Raw genomic sequence first — 12,115 nt, forward strand, 5'->3', positions numbered from 1 at the left:
TCTACCTTCGAGACAGATTGATGAAAAGTCTGGACCATCGACTCCTTTCCTCTCTTTGGTTCCGTGTCTCTCTCTGGCTGTGTCCCTCTCTTTTCCTTTCTCGATTCAGTCTGTGTCTTCCTCTTTCTCTCTCGTGTGTGGATGGATGGATGCTAGGAATGCACATGTATATGATTAGATGAGGGTTATGTTTTAGGGATGGGTTAGAGGGAGAGAAAGGCTTTAGGTCGGAGTTGGTCATGGGGGAAGGGTCAAGGTTGGTGGTGGTGTTTCTTGGAATCTGAGTGCTGTGCATTCTTCGTCTCTTTCCATATGAACCCCTTCTCAGATACACCACTTGCAAGGAGTCTCTCATGTTCCGTTTCCTATCTTTTGCATCTGTGAATGCTTAGCTTCTCTGTTGTGAAGAGGTTCCATTGGATGGAAACCCATTGGTGTACTTCGTTTCCCTCTTTCCCTTACTTGAAGAGACCCATTTCTACCTCCGCCCAGCAAATGGCAAGGAGACTCTGATGTTAAGGAGCCTTTGACCTACGCTTCTTTCTAGCTATCTCATGACATCAGTCTTTAGGGTGAGGTTTTTCCCCGATATTGAGGTGGTGTGAGATCAAAACCAATAGCGTTCTTCAGATGTAGCTGTCTGGTTTTCCCATGGCCATTTATTGAAGAGGCTTTCTTGTTCCCATTTGGATATTCTCCCCTTCTGTGTCAGAGATGAGTTGACCATGGATGCCGGGGTTTGTTTCTGGACCCTCAACTTTATTCCATCGATCTGGATCTGTGTGTGTTGTTGTATTCCCAATAGCATACTGTCCTGCTGCTGCCGCTGCGGCTAAGTCACTTCAGTCGTGTCTGACTCTGCGCGACCCCATGGCCTGCAGCCTACCAGGCTCCTCCGTCCAGGGCATTTTCCAGGCAAGAGTACTGGCGTGGGTCGCCATCGCCTTCTTAGACACGCTCCTGAGGATCCTAGTTTGGTCATCTAATTTCCTTTCACACAACCTTGGATGTCCGTATCGGGGCTTTTTCGTCGGATTGTATTGACAATTTAGGCTCTTTTCTGTTTCCGTAACCGCTTTTGCAATTCTTTGTTCGGTGCGACAATGCATTGGCATTTTGGGAGGAATAGCATCCAAGCTGTGGATTGCCTTGTGGGGCTGTGACATCATTTTCCCAATAGGAATTCTTTCAAGCCCTGAGCACAGCTTCTCTTTCCAGTGATTGGTGTGGGCTTGATCTTCCTTCTTCCATCTCTCGCCGTTTTGTGAGAACAGGTCCTTCCTTCCCTTCTGGGTTAGATGGACTCGTGGGTATCACTTCAGTGCATGGCATTGTCAGTGGGGGTGATAATTCCCTTCTCATTGGAAGACTTTGCTGTGAGTATTAGAAATGCAAGTGATTTCTCTTCCCCTTCCTCCCTGTCCATCTCTCAGAGCCACCGGGAAACAGAGGCCTCATCCAGGGTCACACAGGCCTGAGGGAGTGCAACTAGACTGTTGTTTCTTCAGGCCCTCCGTGCTGGACATCATCCGGGATACTCTGTGTGTGTCTTCCTCAGTCTGGTGTCCCTTCAGACCTTTCCCTAGTTTTCACAGGCTTGTTGTGTTGGTGTTCTTTGTCTGTTTGGAGACACATCCTTGAGAAGCTTTGTGTTTCCACTCATTCGTCTCGCGATGTATGACCTGTCTTTTGCTTTTGTAATGAGGTCTTTCCCACAGTAGATATCTTTGATTTTGCAAAGTCCACTGTATTCTCTGGGTTGTTTTGTGGACTGCCTTTTAGTTTTGTGTGTGAAGACTCAAAGCACGTGTCCGGTTTCTGCTCATTGTTCTTCTAGATTTGTGACAAGTTTTCATGGAAACTTTGTCTAGGGATAACTGGAAGTGAACTCGGTGTAAGGTGTCAAGTCTCCATCTCCATTCATGTCATGCCCTGCGGTTTCCAATTCCCTGTTCCTGAGTGGTTTTGGAGACCTTGTGGGAAGTTTGGTTGCATGGGAGTTTGCATTTCCACCTTGAGTAGATTCCCACTGTTCTGCCCTCAGGGACACTGTCAAGGGGGAGTGAGGAGCAGCCTGCACTTCCAGCAGTGACCACACGGTGGGGCGAGTGCTGCTCTCCCCTCTGGGAGCCCCAGGCCACAGGCATCCCAGTGAGGAGCCAGCTCTGTGCTCGGCTGAAAGGAGTTAGACTCTCAGGAGCCTCTGAGCCCTTGCCTTTGGATCACCCAGGGTGGGCATTTACTGTGACAGAAAAAAATTGCCCTGAATTCCATGGACGGAAGAGCCTGGCTGTGTAGAGTTCGTGAGTTGCCGTGAATCAGACACAACTGAGGACACAAAAACTCAATAGACTAAAACACTTTTGGGGGGTGGGGGGAGTGAAAGGGGGTGATGTGGGGTTTTTTTGTGGTATATAATAGCCAAGGGAAATCTAGTTTAAACCTAAATTCACATAGATGGGAAAGGTATAGCTCTCCGTCACCCTATTAAAAAAAAAAAAACAACTACTTAACTTTTCTGAAAGTTTATTTAGTAGCTTCCTTGAGCAGTTCATTGTGAAGCTTTTTTTTTTTTTTTCTGTGACATCGGCCTCATTAAAAAGTACGGTTTGCCTTTACTGGATAATTTTGTTCATTGGTTTGTTAGGGAATCTTGGTAATATTTGAGTTTCCTGGGGAGCATGGTCACATGACCTGGCCCTGGCCAATCGGTGCGTTCCACCTCCCTGGCCACTGTGATTGGCTCCGGACTGGGGCAGTGCCCAATCGGGGCCCAGGGCCGGGCCTCACGTTGGAAGCCAGGGGAAGACGAGCTCTCGTCCTGCTGGGGTAGGGGAAGGGGTGGGGCCGGGGGAGGTCAGGCTCCAGCAGTGGGAGGGGCTTGAGGTCCGCCTGCGGCAGTTGGTGACCTTCCTGCTCCCCTCAGGGCAGAGCCGCCGGCCTGAGAATGAGGGCGCTGCTGAGCCCAGGGGCTGGGATGGCCCGTTGCTGCTGTGGTCCCAGAGCTCCACCCGAGACCTGACGGAGGCCGTCTGCCCGTGAGTCCTCTCCCGCTTGTCTGTCAGCTTGTTTGAACCATGCTGGGTTTTCTGCCCAGCCGGCTAAGGGGAGTCCCTGGAAATGCAAGGGTGTGGGTTTTGGCAGACTTCAGGGAAGACATGCCAGATGAGCCTGGGAGACTCCAGCTTAATCTGGATTCAGGAGATATCTCTTCGGGCCAGCTAGTAATTGTAGGATAAGCCTAATGAGTCTTCACAGGATGAAGAGAGTAACGTGCCAAGGTAGCAATCGATGTCCTCATTCGAGAGGATGATGAAGCTGGTGCTCAGAGAAGGGGGGAACTTGGCCACAGCAAGGAGGTGTGCACCCAGACGGAACCCCCAGATCCGGCCATTTGAGCTCAGGGAGGCCACTGGTGTGGCTTGTCCCTGTGGCAGGGGCCGAGGCACGCAGCCCACCCTGATTCCTGCGGGGGCCTGACTTGGGAAGTGCCATCTGGTAGCTTTGAGACTCACCAAACCAAATTGCACTGGAGAGAGGAAGGACACCTTCCTTCATCCACCCCCCACCCCCGTCGGATTCCCACATACCCTGACCCCTTTCTCTGGATTTCGGAGCCATTTCCAGAGTCCCGCTCATATGACCTCATTCGAAGTGCACTGTGGACGAGCTGCCATCTGCAGCTGCTACCACAGCAGCCAAGGGCTTTATCTCCCGAGTACCTCCCTTCCTTTGGAACTTGGGGGCCCTCTACTCCCCACTTGCACACCACAGACCTTTGCTGAGGATTGTGGGGACCCTCACTCAGTTTGCAGCACGTTGTAGCCATCCCTGTCCTCTCAATACCTCCCTTGCAACTCAGCTTGTGAGCTCCTTTGGAGCAGCGTGGCCCACCTGGCTGCAACGGCAGAGACACAGCTGACAGTGAAACAACAGCTTCGATCTGACAGCCGGAAAGCTCTGTCAAAAGGGACCTCCCTCTTCACACCGTAGAGGCTGTAGGAGCCGCCAGGGTTTGGGAACCAGTGCTGGGGCCAAAATGACTCCACAGCTGTTTTCCTTCCTGGGGAGGGTTCTGGCTCGAGTGGGAATGGCTCAAGTCTCCTAAGGTTCTGAAAGCCCACTGTGTGCAGATTCACGGTACACAGAGAGGAGAAGGTGGAGTCCTGCCCTGGAGGTGGTCACAGCTCACGGATGAGCCAGGCAGGCAGGCAGGCAGGCAGGGCATGAGAACACCTGGGCTGCCTTCATGAGTGAGTGGTGTGGGGGCAGAGGAAGAGAAGCCGGTCTGCTCCCTCATGTGGTGCCCAGGGCAGGTTGTCCCCAGAGGAAACCCTTACGACGGTGAGGACTCTCACTGCTGTTTCCCAAGGGGTTCCGTCGGTGCGTGTCTTCCCCGGAGCGGTCAGGCCGTCTCTAAAGTACACTGGCCATGGGCATTGCCTCTCCTTGGAACTTCCCATGTGTTTCTCTTTTGTATGGAACAGTGATTTTTCTAGAGGGGTTCTGGGCCACAAGGTTGTTGGGTCATTTGCTAGCCTTCTGTCGTGAAGAACGCTTTCCTGGGTGTTGGGGTGGTTTGTTGTTCCAGCTCCCTTTCTTGGCTTCTTTTGGGAGCTGGTGCAACAAGAGGAGCTCAGCCTCTGCCTTCTGGCTGAGATGTCACCCTTCAAACAGCAATGCCTGCCTGGAGATAATGATGGCATTTGCCAAAAGGGCTTCGTTTGGCACATGATATCTTGAAAGGACGTACACCGTCCTTTCAGCTATCAAAGGCTAGTTCAAATGACATAAAAATGAGAACTCTCCAATGGAGTCTTACAGTAGGTGGAGAGTCCGAAAAAAACTCCTTCAGTCATCTCACTGAGAGTCATTGATTGGGGACACCAAGAATATAGGAAGGAATGCAGAAAGAAAAGATGAAATTGTGGTCAGGATCGGGGGGAGGGATGAACAGGGCCTGCTTGCCTTGAACCCAGGCTTTGTTGGCGGGTGGGGCATAAAGATCGAACGGGTCTGAAACTACAGAGTGGTGATGGTAACACAGTATCACCAGAGTTACACAACAGTGTCCCAAATTGCAACAATGATGAAAAAGTTTACTAATCCCAACTTAACCAACAAAAATAGACGAAACCATACAAAAAGTAAAACATCACCAGAAAGGTGGAAACAAACCAAATGCAAAGCAGCTCAGGGGAAAGGAACTCCATGTCCCCTGGGGGCAGACCGAGTTGCCGGCGTCCACGGTGAGCAGACAGGGATGGACGCTGCAGAGCCGACCGCTCCCCTGGACATGGTGTTTCCGGCAAGGGCTCTGGGTCTCTGTCCAGAGCGGGGGCTCGTTCTTCCTGCAGGGGCGGGTGAGTCATCGTCGGCGTCTGGGTGTTGCGCGGGAGCCAGGGCAGGCTCTCCCTGCCGAGGCGGTGACTCCTCCTCTGCCTCGGGTTCTCCTGCCAAAGCCCGAGCAGGTACAGGTGCACGTGGAGGTGGAGGTTCTGGCTGAGGGGGTGGGACATCAGTGCCTGGGGCTGGGGGTCCTGCAGGCACGGAAATCCGATCTGCCCGGTGTGCTGGCCAGTACCCAGCTGGCCTGGTGTCTCTGCGAGGGCAAGGCTCGGTTCTCCATCTGCCCTCGGTGGATCCCTGGGTCCTGCACCTGGAGCCACCACCTCTGTAGGCACAGGTCTGGGAAGTGGAGCCTGTTTCCAGTTGGAGGCCAGTGCGAGAGCTGGGGGAGAAGCAAAGTTTGCCCACAGACCAGCCTTGGCATGTGCGTATCCCGGGACAGAAAGCTTCCAAGAGATTCCGAAAGAATACCCAGGGTTGGATGTCTTTTGGGACTGAAGTGTGCAAGATGGGGGTGGGGGTGTGAGGCCAGCGCTTGCTGCAGGCCCAGCAGCATCTTTCGGGGACTCGTCCCTGTGTAGCTCAGCACCCCCTCCCCACACACTCCCGTGCACCAGCCCCAGCGTCCTTACCTCTGTGCTCTGGCGTGCTGGGCTCCAGGTCCTCCTGCTGCCTCAGAGGCCGGGGTTCTCGGGACTCTGGGTCGGAGCCGGGTGTGCTGAGCTCCGTGGCAGCCTCAGACTGGGCCGCCGGGTGTATCCTGGGCGGTGTCTCGGCAGCAGGCCTTCCCCGCCTCCGCTTCGCCCCCGGTGGGGCTGATGCCTCCGTGGGCACGCTCACCTGGAGCCTGCACTGGGCCTCACGGGCGGGGGGTTGGTGCTCCGACCCCTCCCTCCGGGAGGTGGACGGGGTGTCCCCGTCCTCGGCCTCATCACGTGGGAAGCTCTGCAACGACAGTGACCGTCAGCCAGCCGTGCTGGGAGTTTTCCGAGCTGGGCCTGGCCAGTGGAGCCGCTGCTTCTGCCTGCTCGAACTTCTCTTCCCAGAAGGGTCAGAGACGTGTGTCTGCTCTGATCCCCACCCGGGAGGAAAGAGACCCATCTGAGGGTGTGAGGTCAGCCTGGGCGGCCGGCCCTGCCCCCACTGTTCCCATCCCAGCCAGCCTGATCTCCCCTGGGGTGTGGACACAACTTGTCCGCAGGCTTCTGACCCCACATCCGCCTGGGCTTCCTTGAGGGAGACACACCCCGAGAAACCCGCATCCACACACACAGGCAAAGGACCCGGTGTTTCCGGGTGGCATGGGAGAGGTGGCCTGGCCCGGCCTGGGGCTCCCCGTGTTACCTTTCTGTTTCTCCGGGCAGAGGGCCAGAGGCCTCTCGGGGGTGCCCTGAGCCAACGTCAACAGGGTGCCCACGCACACTGCCTGTGAGCTCTCCTGAGGCCCCGGCCTCTGGGCAGGGGCAAACAGCAGAACATCCTGGCAGCAAGAGATCTGGCTGGGGGCTCCTCTCCGCTCTGGAGGCCTGGATACCCGGGTTGCGGGTTCTGTTGGGTTCTGTTGCCGGCAGGTGACATCATTTCCTGGGGTTCGTGCTGAGGTCCCTTCCCCAAAACTTCCCAAGGGAATCTCTGGGTTTCTGACTGCTCGACCACCCCCCTTAGGCCATGTGCAGGCACATTGACAGCCACACAGCCCAGCCCACAGCCCTGGGGAGGCCTGGGTGCAGCCAGGGCCTGAGCTCCGAGGACCCCGCTGCTCTCAGACCAGGCTCCTTCTTCTCATAAGTGGTGTGGCCCTGGACAAGCATATGCCCCTCAGGGTTTCCCCAGTCTCTCCATCTGCAGAGTGGGGGTCATTCTCCCATCTGTTTCCTAGGTCTGTCGGCCTACGAGCAGCTCCATGCCTCTCCACCTGGGGCCGATATCACGTGGAGCTTGTGCGCTGAGACTTCAGAAAGAAAGACTCCATCCAGGGCTGACACAGCACAGAATGGGGCAGAACGAGGCCTGGATGCGCCGTGGTACCCAGGAAAAGGCACTGCCCCTCCTGACTGTTTTGAGACCCCACATCCAAGTTGGAGGCCCGAAAGGAAGACTCGAAGGTCTCCCTCTCTTATAGAAAAGAGTAGCCAACTTTCTGGTCCTCTGTTTCCATTGAGATTCTGTTCAAGTGTCCCAGCTCGGCTTCTGCGGGTGGCTGAGCTTCTAATGGCTCCCTGCGTTCTTGTCTTTTCCTCTCCAAACCTTCCGTCCTTTTCCCCCTTCTGGGGTGGATGGGCGCTGTCATTGCTTCTACCTTCGAGACAGATTGATGAAAAGTCTGGACCATCGACTCCTTTCCTCTCTTTGGTTCCGTGTCTCTCTCTGGCTGTGTCCCTCTCTTTTCCTTTCTCGATTCAGTCTGTGTCTTCCTCTTTCTCTCTCGTGTGTGGATGGATGGATGCTAGGAATGCACATGTATATGATTAGATGAGGGTTATGTTTTAGGGATGGGTTAGAGGGAGAGAAAGGCTTTAGGTCGGAGTTGGTCATGGGGGAAGGGTCAAGGGTGGTGGTGGTGTTTCTTGGAATCTGAGTGCTGTGCATTCTTCGTCTCTTTCCATATGAACCCCTTCTCAGATACACCACTTGCAAGGAGTCTCTCATGTTCCGTTTCCTATCTTTTGCATCTGTGAATGCTTAGCTTCTCTGTTGTGAAGAGGTTCCATTGGATGGAAACCCATTGGTGTACTTCGTTTCCCTCTTTCCCTTACTTGAAGAGACCCATTTCTACCTCCGCCCAGCAAATGGCAAGGAGACTCTGATGTTAAGGAGCCTTTGACCTACGCTTCTTTCTAGCTATCTCATGACATCAGTCTTTAGGGTGAGGTTTTTCCCCGATATTGAGGTGGTGTGAGATCAAAACCAATAGCGTTCTTCAGATGTAGCTGTCTGGTTTTCCCATGGCCATTTATTGAAGAGGCTTTCTTGTTCCCATTTGGATATTCTCCCCTTCTGTGTCAGAGATGAGTTGACCATGGATGCCGGGGTTTGTTTCTGGACCCTCAACTTTATTCCATCGATCTGGATCTGTGTGTGTTGTTGTATTCCCAATAGCATACTGTCCTGCTGCTGCCGCTGCGGCTAAGTCACTTCAGTCGTGTCTGACTCTGCGCGACCCCATGGCCTGCAGCCTACCAGGCTCCTCCGTCCAGGGCATTTTCCAGGCAAGAGTACTGGCGTGGGTCGCCATCGCCTTCTCCGATACGCTCCTGAGGATCCTAGTTTGGTCGTCTAATTTCCTTTCACACAACCTTGGATGTCCGTATCGGGGCTTTTTCGTCAGATTGTATTGACAATTTAGGCTCTTTTCTGTTTCCGTAACCCCTTTTGCAGTTCTTTTTCGGTGCGACAATGCATTGGCATTTTGGGAGGAATAGCATCCAAGCTGTGGATTGCCTTGTGGGGCTGTGACATCATTTTCCCAATAGGAATTCTTTCAAGCCCTGAGCACAGCTTCTCTTTCCAGTGATTGGTGTGGGCTTGATCTTCCTTCTTCCATCTCTCGCCGTTTTGTGAGAACAGGTCCTTCCTTCCCTTCTGGGTTAGATGGACTCGTGGGTATCACTTCAGTGCATGGCATTGTCAGTGGGGGTGATAATTCCCTTCTCATTGGAAGACTTTGCTGTGAGTATTAGAAATGCAAGTGATTTCTCTTCCCCTTCCTCCCTGTCCATCTCTCAGAGCCACCGGGAAACAGAGGCCTCATCCAGGGTCACACAGGCCTGAGGGAGTGCAACTAGACTGTTGTTTCTTCAGGCCCTCCATGCTGGACATCATCCGGGATACTCTGTGTGTGTCTTCCTCAGTCTGGTGTCCCTTCAGACCTTTCCCTAGTTTTCACAGGCTTGTTGTGTTGGTGTTCTTTGTCTGTTTGGAGACACATCCTTGAGAAGCTTTGTGTTTCCACTCATTCGTCTCGCGATGTATGACCTGTCTTTTGCTTTTGTAATGAGGTCTTTCCCACAGTAGATATCTTTGATTTTGCAAAGTCCACTGTATTCTCTGGGTTGTTTTGTGGACTGCCTTTTAGTTTTGTGTGTGAAGACTCAAAGCACGTGTCCGGTTTCTGCTCATTGTTCTTCTAGATTTGTGACAAGTTTTCATGGAAACTTTGTCTAGGGATAACTGGAAGTGAACTCGGTGTAAGGTGTCAAGTCTCCATCTCCATTCATGTCATGCCCTGCAGTTTCCAATTCCCTGTTCCTGAGTGGTTTTGGAGACCTTGTGGGAAGTTTGGTTGCATGGGAGTTTGCATTTCCACCTTGAGTAGATTCCCACTGTTCTGCCCTCAGGGACACTGTCAAGGGGGAGTGAGGAGCAGCCTGCACTTCCAGCAGTGACCACACGGTGGGGCGAGTGCTGCTCTCCCCTCTGGGAGCCCCAGGCCACAGGCATCCCAGTGAGGAGCCAGCTCTGTGCTCGGCTGAAAGGAGTTAGACTCTCAGGAGCCTCTGAGCCCTTGCCTTTGGATCACCCAGGGTGGGCATTTACTGTGACAGAAAAAAATTGCCCTGAATTCCATGGACGGAAGAGCCTGGCTGTGTAGAGTTCGTGAGTTGCCGCGAATCAGACACAACTGAGGACACAAAAACTCAATAGACTAAAACACTTTTGGGGGGTGGGGGGAGTGAAAGGGGGTGATGTGGGGTTTTTTTGTGGTATATAATAGCCAAGGGAAATCTAGTTTAAACCTAAATTCACATAGATGGGAAAGGTATAGCTCTCCATCACCCTATTAAAAAAAAAAAAAAAAAACTACTTAACTTTTCTGAAAGTTTATTTAGTAGCTTCCTTGAGCAGTTCATTGTGAAGCTTTTTTTTTTTTTTCTGTGACATCGGCCTCATTAAAAAGTACGGTTTGCCTTTACTGGATAATTTTGTTCATTGGTTTGTTAGGGAATCTTGGTAATATTTGAGTTTCCTGGGGAGCATGGTCACATGACCTGGCCCTGGCCAATCGGTGCGTTCCACCTCCCTGGCCACTGTGATTGGCTCCGGACTGGGGCAGTGCCCAATCGGGGCCCAGGGCCGGGCCTCACGTTGGAAGCCAGGGGAAGACGAGCTCTCGTCCTGCTGGGGTAGGGGAAGGGGTGGGGCCGGGGGAGGTCAGGCTCCAGCAGTAGGAGGGGCTTGAGGTCCGCCTGCGGCAGTTGGTGACCTTCCTGCTCCCCTCAGGGCAGAGCCGCCGGCCTGAGAATGAGGGCGCTGCTGAGCCCAGGGGCTGGGATGGCCCGTTGCTGCTGTGGTCCCAGAGCTCCACCCGAGACCTGACGGAGGCCGTCTGCCCGTGAGTCCTCTCCCGCTTGTCTGTCAGCTTGTTTGAACCATGCTGGGTTTTCTGCCCAGCCGGCTAAGGGGAGTCCCTGGAAATGCAAGGGTGTGGGTTTTGGCAGACTTCAGGGAAGACATGCCAGATGAGCCTGGGAGACTCCAGCTTAATCTGGATTCAGGAGATATCTTTCGGGCCAGCTAGTAATTGTAGGATAAGCCTAATGAGTCTTCACAGGATGAAGAGAGTAACGTGCCAAGGTAGCAATCGATGTCCTCATTCGAGAGGATGATGAAGCTGGTGCTCAGAGAAGGGGGGAACTTGGCCACAGCAAGGAGGTGTGCACCCAGACGGAACCCCCAGATCCGGCCATTTGAGCTCAGGGAGGCCACTGGTGTGGCTTGTCCCTGTGGCAGGGGCCGAGGCACGCAGCCCACCCTGATTCCTGCGGGGGCCTGACTTGGGAAGTGCCATCTGGTAGCTTTGAGACTCACCAAACCAAATTGCACTGGAGAGAGGAAGGACACCTTCCTTCATCCACCCCCCACCCCCGCCGGATTCCCACATACCCTGACCCCTTTCTCTGGATTTCGGAGCCATTTCCAGAGTCCCGCTCATATGACCTCATTCGAAGTGCACTGTGGACGAGCTGCCATCTGCAGCTGCTACCACAGCAGCCAAGGGCTTTATCTCCCGAGTACCTCCCTTCCTTTGGAACTTGGGGGCCCTCTACTCCCCACTTGCACACCACAGACCTTTGCTGAGGATTGTGGGGACCCTCACTCAGTTTGCAGCACGTTGTAGCCATCCCTGTCCTCTCAATACCTCCCTTGCAACTCAGCTTGTGAGCTCCTTTGGAGCAGCGTGGCCCACCTGGCTGCAACGGCAGAGACACAGCTGACAGTGAAACAACAGCTTCGATCTGACAGCCGGAAAGCTCTGTCAAAAGGGACCTCCCTCTTCACACCGTAGAGGCTGTAGGAGCCGCCAGGGTTTGGGAACCAGTGCTGGGGCCAAAATGACTCCACAGCTGTTTTCCTTCCTGGGGAGGGTTCTGGCTCGAGTGGGAATGGCTCAAGTCTCCTAAGGTTCTGAAAGCCCACTGTGTGCAGATTCACGGTACACAGAGAGGAGAAGGTGGAGTCCTGCCCTGGAGGTGGTCACAGCTCACGGATGAGCCAGGCAGGCAGGCAGGCAGGCAGGGCATGAGAACACCTGAGCTGCCTTCATGAGTGAGTGGTGTGGGGGCAGAGGAAGAGAAGCCGGTCTGCTCCCTCATGTGGTGCCCAGGGCAGGTTGTCCCCAGAGGAAACCCTTACGACGGTGAGGACTCTCACTGCTGTTTCCCAAGGGGTTCCGTCGGTGCGTGTCTTCCCCGGAGCGGTCAGGCCGTCTCTAAAGTACACTGGCCATGGGCATTGCCTCTCCTTGGAACTTCCCATGTGTTTCTCT

The 12,115-nt window shown here is 53.9% G+C and overlaps 1 long non-coding RNA gene across 1 annotated transcript in view; it reads left to right on the forward strand.

Moving 5' to 3' along the window:
* Nucleotides 1–10,512: 10,512 nt before the first annotated feature.
* LOC145529708 (uncharacterized) overlaps nucleotides 10,513–12,115 on the forward strand; it is a 221,810-nt gene continuing 220,207 nt past the window's right edge. Inside the window, exon 1 of the long non-coding RNA XR_014071297.1 lies at nucleotides 10,513–10,681. This is a non-coding gene — a long non-coding RNA (uncharacterized LOC145529708). The remainder of the gene's footprint in view (nucleotides 10,682–12,115) is intronic.

Source organism: Giraffa tippelskirchi, chromosome 12 (genome assembly GCF_054371585.1).
Source record: "Giraffa tippelskirchi isolate mGirTip1 chromosome 12, T2T-mGirTip1v1.2.pri, whole genome shotgun sequence".
NCBI classification, from domain to species: Eukaryota; Metazoa; Chordata; class Mammalia; order Artiodactyla; family Giraffidae; genus Giraffa; species Giraffa tippelskirchi.